General features: G+C 35.6%; 1 protein-coding gene across 2 annotated transcripts in view; it reads left to right on the forward strand.

The window, feature by feature from the left end:
- The window catches only part of CLDN16 (claudin 16), a 76,531-nt gene that overhangs the window by 11,699 nt on the left and 52,331 nt on the right, over nt 1–12,501 (forward strand). Inside the window, exon 2 of one of the 2 annotated variants that reach the window (XM_064493785.1) lies at nt 9,164–9,225. The exons of the other annotated variant lie outside the window; for it this stretch is intronic. The gene's annotated coding sequence lies outside the window, so the exon portion shown is untranslated. The remainder of the gene's footprint in view (nt 1–9,163; nt 9,226–12,501) is intronic. 2 annotated transcript variants of the gene reach the window in all.

Consider the following 12,501-nt stretch of genomic DNA (forward strand, 5'->3'; position numbering starts at 1 on the left):
AAGGTTATTTAATAGGCTATTGCAATAATCTGGAAAATAATTGAAAAAATTTAAACTTCAATATCCATGAAGATAGCACTTTGCGGGGGAAATTTGAGAAATAGGTAGGCAGTAAAATTGGTTTAAGGATTGAAATGTCCTAACTTCCTGAGAGAGCTAAAATCACATATGGTGTCTTCATTAAACAATGGTTGTGTTACTTCATCAAATACATTTACTCTTACCCTCTAGGAACCTGTGGTCTTTTTGCCGAGCCCAAACTCGTTCTGCTCGCCGCACAAGAGGCCAATAAATCGGAAGACGAGGTGTTGGGGCAAGGAATAGCGACTTTATTCAGAAAGCCAGCAGACCGAGAGGCTGGCAGACTAATGTCTTGGAGAACCATCCTGCTCTAGTCAGAATACAGGCTCCTTTTACACAAAAAATAAGGGAGGGGGTGTGGTTGAATTGTAATCTTGCTGCAGGCATTCTTTTTTCTTGCAGCCATCCCCGTAGGCCAGGTCATGGTGTCCCTGGAAACCTCCAACAAAACAAAGGTTATTCACTACTACAGTCTTAGTGGAGAATCATTCCTATTTTGATAGTTATTATAAAAGGTAAGACAAAGTAAATGTTATACTAGAGTTGTAAGCAAAAGACTGTGAAAGCACATAATAAAGAATAGCCATCACTCTAAGGTTATAAAGTACAGAATTACCTGATTTCTTTAACTAAACATATGTCTTTAAAGTAATGGTTACATTACTAAACTATCCCTGATTAATTTCTTAAATTCCCCAAAAAAACCCATTTGTGGATTTTTAGACATTCCTCTCCCAAGGACAATGTTTAATTATCTTAATCATATTCACTATTACTATTAAAAGAATTACAAAGAAATGGCTACTAAATATTATTTAAAGCATCATTAGAATTAGATAGGTTTAATATACATATAAATCGCTAACTCTAAATTTTCATGAGTATAGTGGAGTAATGAATAATATATATGCTATGTATATAGACTTCATAATTATACATGCTGTATACTTTATATCATATAAAATATATATGCAAAAATATTAAATTTATATAACACATTAAAATTATAAATGAATATATAATTTAGTCTCCATTTTTATTTTGGCAAAACCTTCAGAATCAAGTGATTAAGTTATCCATTGCTCCTCTGGTAATGAATAACGTGTGAAAGTGTAAAAAAAATACCTAAAGATTTCAGAGAATGGTATGGCCAGAGAATAGGGTACATGAGGATAAATGTCTGGAGAAAAGGTTGTAAAAGTTCACCAAGGCCAAGCTCTAAAAAAAAACCTTTTTGTCCATGGTAGGAATTTGGTTGGTATTTAGGAACTGATTGGATATTGGCAGAGGAGGGAGGGTCAGGTAACTGTGAGTTTTCCAGATTGGTTGATTAAGGAGATATAATTCTATTTACCCAGAAGTTTAAGTAGAGTGAATAAGAAGACTGGGCTTTTACTCAGAGAAAAGTATAGGAAAAATAGGCAAAATTCTGGCCTAGAGAAGGAGTTAACCTAACACTAGTGTTGGCACTGGAATTTGTGAAGTTAGAGTAGAAAGGGATCTGACTAAAGACACCCGTCCCTGCCCTGGCACACACCGGGCTGCTGTGTTATCTGTGGTAAACTGCATTGTTAGTTCCTGGTTCTTCTCATCTTATCAACCTTGATGGCATCCAAGGAGACAGAGAGCTGGCAGGAGCTCAGAGGGGCAGGTAGGCACTCAGGACTTTGGCGTGGATGGATACTATTAGATAATGGGACTTTCATAAATTCTCTTTTTCTTCTCTGTTATATCTCAACGTGGGGAATTTCTCTTCTTCTCCTCAAATCACACACTCACTGCACTTCAGGAATTTAATTTATCCTCCCTTAGTTACACATTCTCTCATTGCACTTAAGGAATTTGAGTTACTTCCTATCAGTTTTGAATCATCCCATTTGGCAGTCCTGGAATCATCTGAACATACTCTCATCTCATTGCTGTGGTTTCAATCCTCTGTAAACAAGTCTAGTGTTTTTCCCAGGCTCATTCCTTCAGCTGCATCATCTTTTATTCATTTATTTTTTTAAAGGTCCCAGCTCCATTTCTCTTTAGTGTAAGCAGCATACTGCTATGGAAGAACTTTCTGGAAAGGAAAAAGGAATTCTGGTTCCAGTTTTGCCATCAATGGTTGTTCAGCTTTAGGCAAGCACTTTACCTCACTCAGCTTCCAGTTACTCATTCATAAAATACAGGAAGAGGCTAAAATAAATACACCTTAGAAACTTCTTATCCGTAAAATTCTATGACTTGTAGTTCGTCTTAGATGGCCTGAGAACCTACCCATCTGTTCTCCTTTTATGGGTCATGATTGTATATTTATTACTGTATTTATGGCACTTACTCATTTATTTATGTCACTTCTATTTATTGAGTTACTAGTAACTATATGCCAGGTGCCAGCTAAATGCAAAGACCACAACAATTATGACCAGTCCTTTTAGAGCTTACAGGATAACTAGGGATAAAAATGGACATTCACAAGTATGATGAAACAGCAGAAGAGAAAAGTAGAAAGTACTAAGAGATGCAAGATAGAGGGGTGTCTCCTCGTCAGGAAAGTTTCCATTAGAAGACTTCACCCAGAGACCTAAAGGAAGAGAAAGGAAAGGAGAAAAAACTCCAGACACAGGGAACAGCATGTTAGAATGCCTGGGGAGGGGAGAAAGAGCACAAGGATTTGAAGTAAGATCATAGAGCTGGAGAAGCTAGAATGAAGGAGAAAGAAGTATCCAGAGGTGGTTGTGTGGTCAGATTTTGTTCAGGGCATTTTGAGCTAACAAGGTTTATTCTCTCTCCTGCGGGCAAGAGAAAGCCTCTGAAAAGTTTTAAGTAGGAAATATGCCCTTACCAACTTACATTTTAAGAATTTCAGTCTGGATAATTTCATAATGATAACGAAAGTAAAATCATATCTAAGTTTTATGACATGCTAACTATAGGCACAGCTATAAATTCTTTACGTAAGCTGTCCTACGTAATCCTCATGATGACTGTGTTAGCTTTCTGGGGCTCCTAGGACTGCTGCAACAATTTGCAGGGAACTGGGTGGCTTAGAATAACGGAAGTTTTTTGTTTTGTTTTGTTTTGTTTTGTTTTGTTTTGTTTTGTTTACAGTTCTGGAGGCCAGAAATCTGAACTCAAGATGTCTGCAATGCCATGTTCTCTCTGAAGGCTCTGGGGGAGAATTCTTCCTTGTTTCTTCTAACTTCTGGTGCTTGTCAGCAATCCCTGGCATTTCTTGACTTATGGATTCACCATTCCAATCTCTGTCTTTGTTTTTATGTGGCATTCTGCCCCAAGTCTCACATTTTCTTTCCTCTGTCTGTTCCTCTGTGTCCAAACTTCCCTCTTCTTATAAGGATTCCAGTCATTGGCTTAAGGTTCATGTTAATCCAGTCTAGCTAAATTTTAACTTGATTACATCTGTGAAGAATTTTTCCAAATGATCACATTCTAAGGTTGTAGATAGACATGAATTCTGAGGGGAGACTAACCTACCACAATAACCTTAAGAGGTTAACCCAAGTAGGGAGGTGAACCGTGGCATTGTGAAGTTAAGAAATATGTCTAAGTTTACAAAACTAATATGTGGTCAAGGTGGGTTGGCCAGGAGACCAGTTAGGAAACCATTGTACAGCAATGATGGTGGTGGCAGTGGGGATGGAAAATGTGGCTGGTTCTGATGAATTTAGAAAGAAAAATGGATAACTTTTGTTAATAATTTTGATGTGAAGCATAAATGAGAGAGAGGAATCAAGAAAAACTTCCAGGTTTCTAACCGGAGCAACTGATGGAGGTTCTACCATTTATAGCAATAAAGAACACTGGCCAAACAGCAGCTTAGGAGAGAAAGGGGATACATTCTTGATTGTCAATGTTGAGTTTGGGGCACCCAGTGGAACATCTAATTGGAAATGGATAGGATAGTGTAGCACTCAAAAGAAAGGTTTGGGCTGGACCATCAGAAAACTGAATTAGGAATTCATAATTTATTTATGAATGCCTACTACGGACATAGCTATAAAAAGAGAGGCAAATTTCCTGCTCCCATAATAAATGCCATTTTTTAAGTTGAAGTATAGTTGATTTATAATATTATGTTAGTTTCAGGTATACAGCATTGTGATTCAGTACTTCCGAAGACTATTCTCCATTATAGGTTATTACAAGGTAATGAGTGTAATTTCCTGTGCTATACAATATATGCTCATTGCTTATCTATTTTATATGTAGTAATTTGTATACACTAATCCCATACACCTAATTTGTCTCTCCTCCCTTTTCCCCTCCCCTTTGGTAACCACAGTGTTGTTTTCCATACAGTACTGGGTCTCTTTCTGTTTTGCGTATTCATTTTTTTAGATTCCACACATATGGTATCATATAGTATTTGTCTTGTCTGACTTATTTTACTAAGCATAATATTCTCTAGGTCCATCCATGTTGCTGTAAATGGCAGTATTCCATTCATTTTTATGAAAGAGTAATATTTCATTGTATGTATGTATATATATCACATATTCTTAATCCGATCTTAATCCAATTGTCTGTTAAAGGTACTTGGGCTATCATATGTCTTGGCTATTGTAAATAGTGCGGCTATGAACATTTGAGTACATGTTGCTTTTCGAATTAGTGTTCTTATTTTTTCCTACATAAATACCCAGGAGTGGAATTACTAGATCATCCGGTAGTTCTATTTTTAGTTTTTTTAGGAACCTCCATACTGTTTTATATAGTGGCTGCACAAATTTACATTCCCACCAACAGTGTACAAGGGTTCCCTTTTTCCCACATCCTTTCCAACATTTGTTATTTGTAGATTTTTGGATGATACTCATTCTGACTGGTGTGTGGTGATACCTCGTGTTTTTGATTTGCATTTCCTAATAGTGATGTTGAACATCTTTTCATCTTAGTCATCCATGTGTCTTCTTTGGAAAAATGTCTGTTCAAGTTTTCTGCCCATTTTTTTAATTGGATTCTGTTTCTTTAATATCAAGTTGTATATGAGCTGCTTGTATATTTTGGATATTAACTCCTTGTCAGTTTCATCATTTGCAAACATTTTCTCACATTCCATGGGTTGTCTTTTAGTTTTGTTGATGGTTTCCTTTGCTGTGCAAAAGCTTTTAGGTCCCATTTGTTTATTTTTGCTTTTATTTATTTTACTTTAGGAGCTTGATCTAAGAAAATATTGCTATAATTTATGTTAAAGAGTGTTTTGTCTCTGTTCTTTTCTGGGAGTTTTATAGTTTTAGGTCTTTAAATCATTTTGAGTTTATTTTTATATATGATGTAAGGGAGTATTCTAATCTAATTGTTTTACACATTGCTGTTCAGTTTTCCCAGCATCACTTATTAAAAAGAGACTGTCTTTTCTCCGTTATACTAAAAATCCTGTTCTTAATAGGGGACATAGATGCTAAACGTTAACAATAAAAAACACAGTTTTAAATAGAGAAGAGTTCTATGTAGGCAATAAAACTTGGTGGATGTGACTATGAATGATTGGTAGAGAGTACCTTCTTCAGTTTGGATGGTGTGAGGGTTTCTCCGACGGGATGGCATTTGAACTGAGACCTGCCTGATATGAGGAGCTGGCTTCATGGAGCTCAGTGCACAAAAGCCCAGAGGCAGAAATGCCCTGGTACTTAGTGAGGAACAGAAAAAAGGGCCAGTGTAGATGGACATAGGGAACCTAGGGGAGGGGGCGGGTAGTAAAGCATGAGGCTGAGATTCCAACGTCCGTCCGTAGGAAGCCTTGAATATGTGTGTGTGTGTGTGTGTGTGTGTGTGTGTGTGTGTGTGTGTGTGTCTGTCTTTGGAAGTTACATAATCTGATTTTTTTTACTTATTTTTAAGTGAAGAATATTAAGTGCATTAACAGGTCCAGGGCTGAGGCCCATCTGTTGCTAAGGGAAAATAGGTGTAAAATAAATTGAAGTTGAAATAATAACCAAGAAAAACACTATATGTACAATTAATGCAAATATAAGTATTCAAAGAAATCACATAGACCTAAGGTTATTCACCCATTAGCCATCCAAAGTGAAAGGTGGTGTTTGATCCCAGGGTGAAGTAACCTGGCCTTGGTATTTTCAGGGGCACTGGGGACTAAGTTTTCTTTTGATTATGGAAAAACCGTGAGAGTGTTCAGGTTAAACCAGGCCAACATCTCCCAGTATAAATCAGAATGTCAGAGAGAGGTCTAGCAAGGGCAGCAAAATGTTTTTCCTGGCTTAAATTATCCCAGTAATTACATACATCCTACATTTTGCTTAGGTTGAGGGCACACAGGTAATTAATGGTCTTAATTTGAAAGTGATTTCAATTTGGATCATGCTTTACTCAACATTATTTGACTGAAACTGAAACTGGAGGGCAACTGGAGGAGTGAGTTTGTTTGAAAGAAAAGGAAAATAACTTAATAAAACTTAAAAGGGGAAGGGAGTTCAAGATTGTATCTTTCTAATGTCAAACATAATTCAAATTTTTTGAAGGATTATGGAGGCAATTTACCTTTTTTTCCTCAATATTATGCATAACACATAAATCCTCAATAAATATGTTGTGTTTAATTATACTGGAATATTTCAGAAGCTAGATACAGGATTGGAATCATCTTTATGAAGATCTGCCCTACAGATCTAAATAAAAAGATGAAAGTAGAAGGTTGAACAAGATGATCATCCAAGGTCATTTCCAGCTTTAGGAATATTTATGACACTATTTTGGAATGTTTAACCCAGCTGTAAATTCCACTTTCTGTAGCAAAGTGCTGTTTGAATTACGTATTTCAGACAGAGCTAATCAGGTTAACTTCTAATCATGTAATTAGAAATCAAATTAGCTATGGTTGGGGGAAGTTGCACAGAAAACTGCTGGTATTTGAATGTGATGGCTTTCTTTCTTTCTTTTCTCCCTGTGGCTCATTAGTGTAAACTAAAGCTATAATTCTAGGACATCAAAAGGACCTTGAAATGTTATTGTTTCTTTTAGAAGAGTTTGGGACCCCCCAGTGAGCATCTTTTAGCATTTATTAGGGCTTTCTTGCTTTCCTCATAGTAACTCCTCCCAGCCAATGAGAACATCACTGGCTTTAAGCAGCCATGATTGTGCTAAATTATTTCATAGTTTTCTTTCCTCTATTTTCTATCCTTCATTCTGTCAGTCAGAAACAGGTGTCAGACAGACCTAAATGTGACACCAGCTCAGTATACAGAAGTTGTGTGTTCTTGGGAAAGGACCTTGACCCCAACTTAATCTTAATTTCCCCTCAATTCCTAATAAACTACTAAGCCCGTAGTAAATGTTAAATAATATTTGTTGAATAAATGATTTTGTGAAATGGAATCAGCATAGTCCCAGCTCAAGTAGGACCTCTTTGGGGATCCTTTTTAGACGACTATCATCTTTGGTACATCTAAAATTTGTCATTTGTCTTATCTTTGTACATTAAGGTATTTCACACATACCTTTGGTACAGCGTTCATATCACAGTATTATAGTTCGTTTCTATTGCATTTGTTGATAAATTGTGAATGTCTTGAGGCCAAGAACTTCATTTAATCGATATCTCATTTCTCTTTGTGGTGGGCATCCTTCTCTCTGATAATAGCACATCCTTTTTCTTGAGAAACTATTCTTTATGTGTTTTTTGTTGACCATCACCATCTTTTTTGTCCCCATGATGGCAAGACGGGTGAATAAATCATCACAGACTGGGATGGCACATGACCTAAACTGGCCAATACAAGCCCTTTCTACTTTCTAAAAAATGATGCCTATAGGGAAGAATTTTGTCCTCTTTTGTTATAAGGTTGTAGATAATGTAAGCCTAGAACTGCCTGAAACCCTGAGTCAGATCTTATGGAGTTTTTGTCATTAGAGAGTAAAGCCAATAGATAGGAGATGTAGAGAGATGAGACGGGGAATCCTAAAGGGCTTAGTATCTTGTATTTGAATATTCCCAAGACTAGATCTATCCTTGCCTTTTGTAATTCCCTGCCTTTCCATGTCAGCTCATAAAATCTCTTTTGTTCAGGGTAACTGGGTTTCTGTATATTTACTGAGTTCTTCTTAACACTTCTAGAGCACTTAACAAGTGGGCTGGCTCACAGATCGTGTTCACAGTAGTTGTTCAATAGATAAACATTATTCTAAAGATTTTTCTTGTTGGGGCGGGGCACTGTTATATTTACCTGAAGAAAATAAACTAAAAGAATCTCAAACATATATAAAATATTACAAAGTTATTGTTAGAACTCCCTTGTGTGGGCCTGACTCTTACACACAACAAATCCTCCTAGTAATCTGGCCTCTGTTTCTCACACCATCATTACACACTTTCAGAGATAATTAAATGTCTATGATGAGTAGGGATTACTGTGGCTAGACTTAGACTCATTTGCTTTTGACTTGTTGACAACTTTAACTTTGTTGTTTTCCTATTTTCATTTCTACCCACGTATTGATTTCTGTGATCTTTCTTTACACCACTTCAGCCGAATTCTTAAACAGTTTACTGACTTGTCGAAAATCCCCAAGTCCTACTCCTTTCTCTTTAAATTTTTGATTTGGGACTACAAGGACAATGTGCTGTGCACTTCTGTTTATTTATTGCTTTTTGAAAACTTTCTAGTAAGAACTAATTGAGAAATAATTTTTTTAAAAAGCTTCATCTTTTCTCTAGGAAGATTTAAAAGTAATGAGAATTTAAAAGAAAACATCACGTCTCAGATTATTAGAAACGTGTAATTTATGGGCTTTGAATATCACTCTCTAGTAATTCTAATAATAAACATTAAGGTTGCTATGATTTTTTATAAGTTTCCTCATAATCCTGTGAAAACCAATATAGGGCATTTTAATGGAGTTTTCACATTCACGGACATCCCAGTGGCATGCTCATAGTCAATGCCAGGAGGTGGCTCATGTAGAAAGAAAACTGCAATATAGTTAATTATTACTGGAGCTGAGGTATGCAAACAAAAAGAATGAAGCTGTATCCAGGTCCATAATTAGATTTTTAACTTGTGGATTTTTTTTAACTTTTCTATTTGACAGACATCTGAAGTCTTCCATTTTTACCTTTCAGGATATTTCACATGGAGATCTTAAGTCATTAAAAATTGAACTGAGCCTAAAAGAAGTCAAGAGGTAAACCAAAATGATTTCTGCAGAAAATAGTAAAAACCGTCATCTTGATAGATTAGGCATTTGAAATCTTTTTTCTTTTCAGGTTCTTACATCAAACAAGTGTGAACACTAATTAATAACTACATCTTTAGGTTATTTTTATAAGTGCATTTTATGAGATTAATAGACAAGCTTGAGTATATTTCTTTTTTTTCCAGATTGTTCTGCTTTAATGGCTGATAAAATACTGCTATAGTAAGCATAATATGATCATAGAGTATCATAATTTTCAAAGTTAAATTTTTTTTTGTAACAATGTTTGTATACATGAAACATAGATACATCATGTCTGGATGAATCTGTAGATTTTCAGACTAATGGAAAGTTTTTAATCTGCCAGGCACAAATAATACCGTAGTAAATTACCTATCTGTGGTAAACCAAAGACATGTTTATCTGTAATGATTATATAATCCTCCCCCAGTCTCATCTAAAACCGAACGTTATTCATATTCAAACATACAAAATAATTAACTTTGCAACAAAACTAGCATTACAGATACTAACTACTGTATAGAAAATACATCAACAACAACGTCCTATTGTATAGCACAGGGAACTATATTTAATACCTTGTAATAGCCTGTAATGAAGGAAAATGAAAAAAAAAGTTCAACTGAATCATTATGCTGTAAACCAGAAATTAACACAACATTGTAAATCAACTCTATCTCACTAAAAAGTTAAAAAATTAAATAAATAAAACATAAGAGCAGTAGAGATATTGAGATAGCTCGTATTTTGAAGAAAATATTTATCTTTTTCTCATACCATAAAGTCTTGCTGAAATAAATATTCAGTGTTACAAAAGAAAGCAAGAATTATCATTACAAGTTTGAATCATGTATATAATTTTGAATTTTGATGATTACAGATATCACTCATAATTTAGGTTTAAAATATTTTATTTGATTATTAAGCATGTTATACAATATTGTATTTAAATTTAGAAGTTACCCTTTGTGAATTAATAAATAAGGATATTAGTATAGTAGGTATATGATTCTCTATCCTCTATTATACAGTCTTTCATTTTATATTCTCAAAAGATAAAAATTTTAAAAAAAGATAAAAATTAATACTGCATATTATGAAAATGCTTTCTGATTATTACCCAATATATACAAAATTCTTTTCAGTATACCCACTTGAAAGGAATTCAATTTAATCATAATCCTTTTTTTTTTTGACTTAAGGAGTTGCCTGCATTTTTACAGAAGATGTTCATATGGCATGACTATCCTATGGAGTGTGTCCTAATCCTAAATTTGGCAGAATTCTGGAGATGTGCTTCTAAAATGTGAAATTTCTCCAAGACTATGTAACTAGTAAACAACAGAGCTAGCATTAGAACCAAGATAACCTTAGCTCTACTTACTCATTAAGGCATACTCTTCTCTGAGAACTTTGAATTTTGTCTCTGAAAAATTTCTCACATTCTTTGTCTCCTCTTTATCCTTACAGCCAACATTGGTTCAGATGCTCTCTATCTTTAAAAAAAAAAATTATTGAGGTAAAATACATGTAAGAAAATTTGCCACCTTAACTGTTTTTAAGTATACAGTGCAATGGTAATAAATAAATTCACAATGTTTTGTAATTATGACCACCATCCAACTCCATAACTCTTTTCACCTTGTAAAATTGAAACTTTGTACCCATTAAACAATAACTCTCCATTTTCCCCTCCCTCCAGCCTCTAGCATCTGCCATTCCCCTTTCTGTCTCTGTGATTTTGATTACTCTGAATACCTCATGTAAGTGGAATCATGTATACAACAAATATTCTAAGATCCTATTACAGTGTTGGGAGTGGGGTTCGCCTACATATCCAGTGAGGAATTTTCTGTGACTCTAGCTGGATGTACTACAATTTAACTCAATTCTGACACTATCTACTTGGAGACAGTGTCAGATCCCACAGGCTTAGTCCCACAAGACTGCCCTTCCGCCACCAGAAACACCAGAAGCACAGGTAATCACTTGTACTTCTGACCAACCAGCTATAGATCAGAGGTTCCAACTACCCCTTTTTTGGGTTCAATTCATTTGCTAGAGCAGCTCACAAAACCCAGGGAAACACTTAGGCTTACCAGTTTATTAAAGGATATGATACAGGAAAGAGTCAGGTGAAGAGATACCTTAGAGCAAGTTCTGGGATGGTCTCAAGTGCTGGAACTTCTATCCCTGTGGAGCGAGGATGCATCACCCTCCCGCTGTGGCTACGTTTGCACACCTGGAAGCTCCCTGAACCCTATACTATTAGAATTTTATGGAGGTTTCCTCATATAGATATGATCAAACATTAATGCTATTTCCAGTCCCTCTCCCTTCTCTGTAGGATGGGGTTGGGTGGAGGTGAAAATTCCAAGCTTCTAATCATGGCTTGGTGTTTCTGGTGACAACCCCATCCGGGAGTCACCCAGGAGCCCACCTAAGTCATCTCATTAGATCAAAAAGTACTCCTAGTGCTTTTATCACTTAGAGATTTACAAGGGTTTCTGAAGCCCCCTGGGAGGGACGGGATCAAAGACAAATCTTAGAACAAGAATGCTCCTAGTACTTCCATCATTTAGGAAATTACAAGGGTTTTAGGAGCCCTATGCCAGGAACCGGGCCAAAGACATATGTAGACTTCTCTTTATATATATATATATATATATACACATATATATACACACAAACACACACATTCATACACATGTCTCTTTTTTCTCTATTATCTCAAATACAGTATTTGTCTTTTTTGACTGACTTGTTTCACTTAGCATAATGTTCTTAAGGTTCATCCATGTTGTAGTATATGTCAAAATTTACTTCCTTTTTAAGGCTGAATAATGCTCCATTGTGTGTATGTACTATATATACTTACCCATTTATCTTTTGATGGGCACTTGGATTGCTTCCATGTTTAGCTATTGTGAATAGTGCTGTTATGAACATGGATGTACAAATATTCTTCAAGACCTTGTTTTTAATACTTTGGGGTGTATATCCAGAGTTGAATGCTGTATTATATTATAATTCTACTTTAAATTTTTTGAGGAACTTCCATACTGTTTTCCATAGTGGCTGTACCATTTTACATCCCTAACAGTAGTGCACTAAGGCTACAGAAACCCTAGTTCCAGTTTCTCTACATCCTGGCCAACACCTGTTTTCTTCCTTTCTTCCTTTCTTCCTTCCTTTCTTCCTTTCTTCCTTCCTTTCTTCCTTCCTTTCTTCCTTTCTTTTCTT

The sequence above is a fragment of the Camelus dromedarius genome, chromosome 2, assembly GCF_036321535.1.
Source record: "Camelus dromedarius isolate mCamDro1 chromosome 2, mCamDro1.pat, whole genome shotgun sequence".
NCBI lineage: Eukaryota > Metazoa > Chordata > Mammalia > Artiodactyla > Camelidae > Camelus > Camelus dromedarius.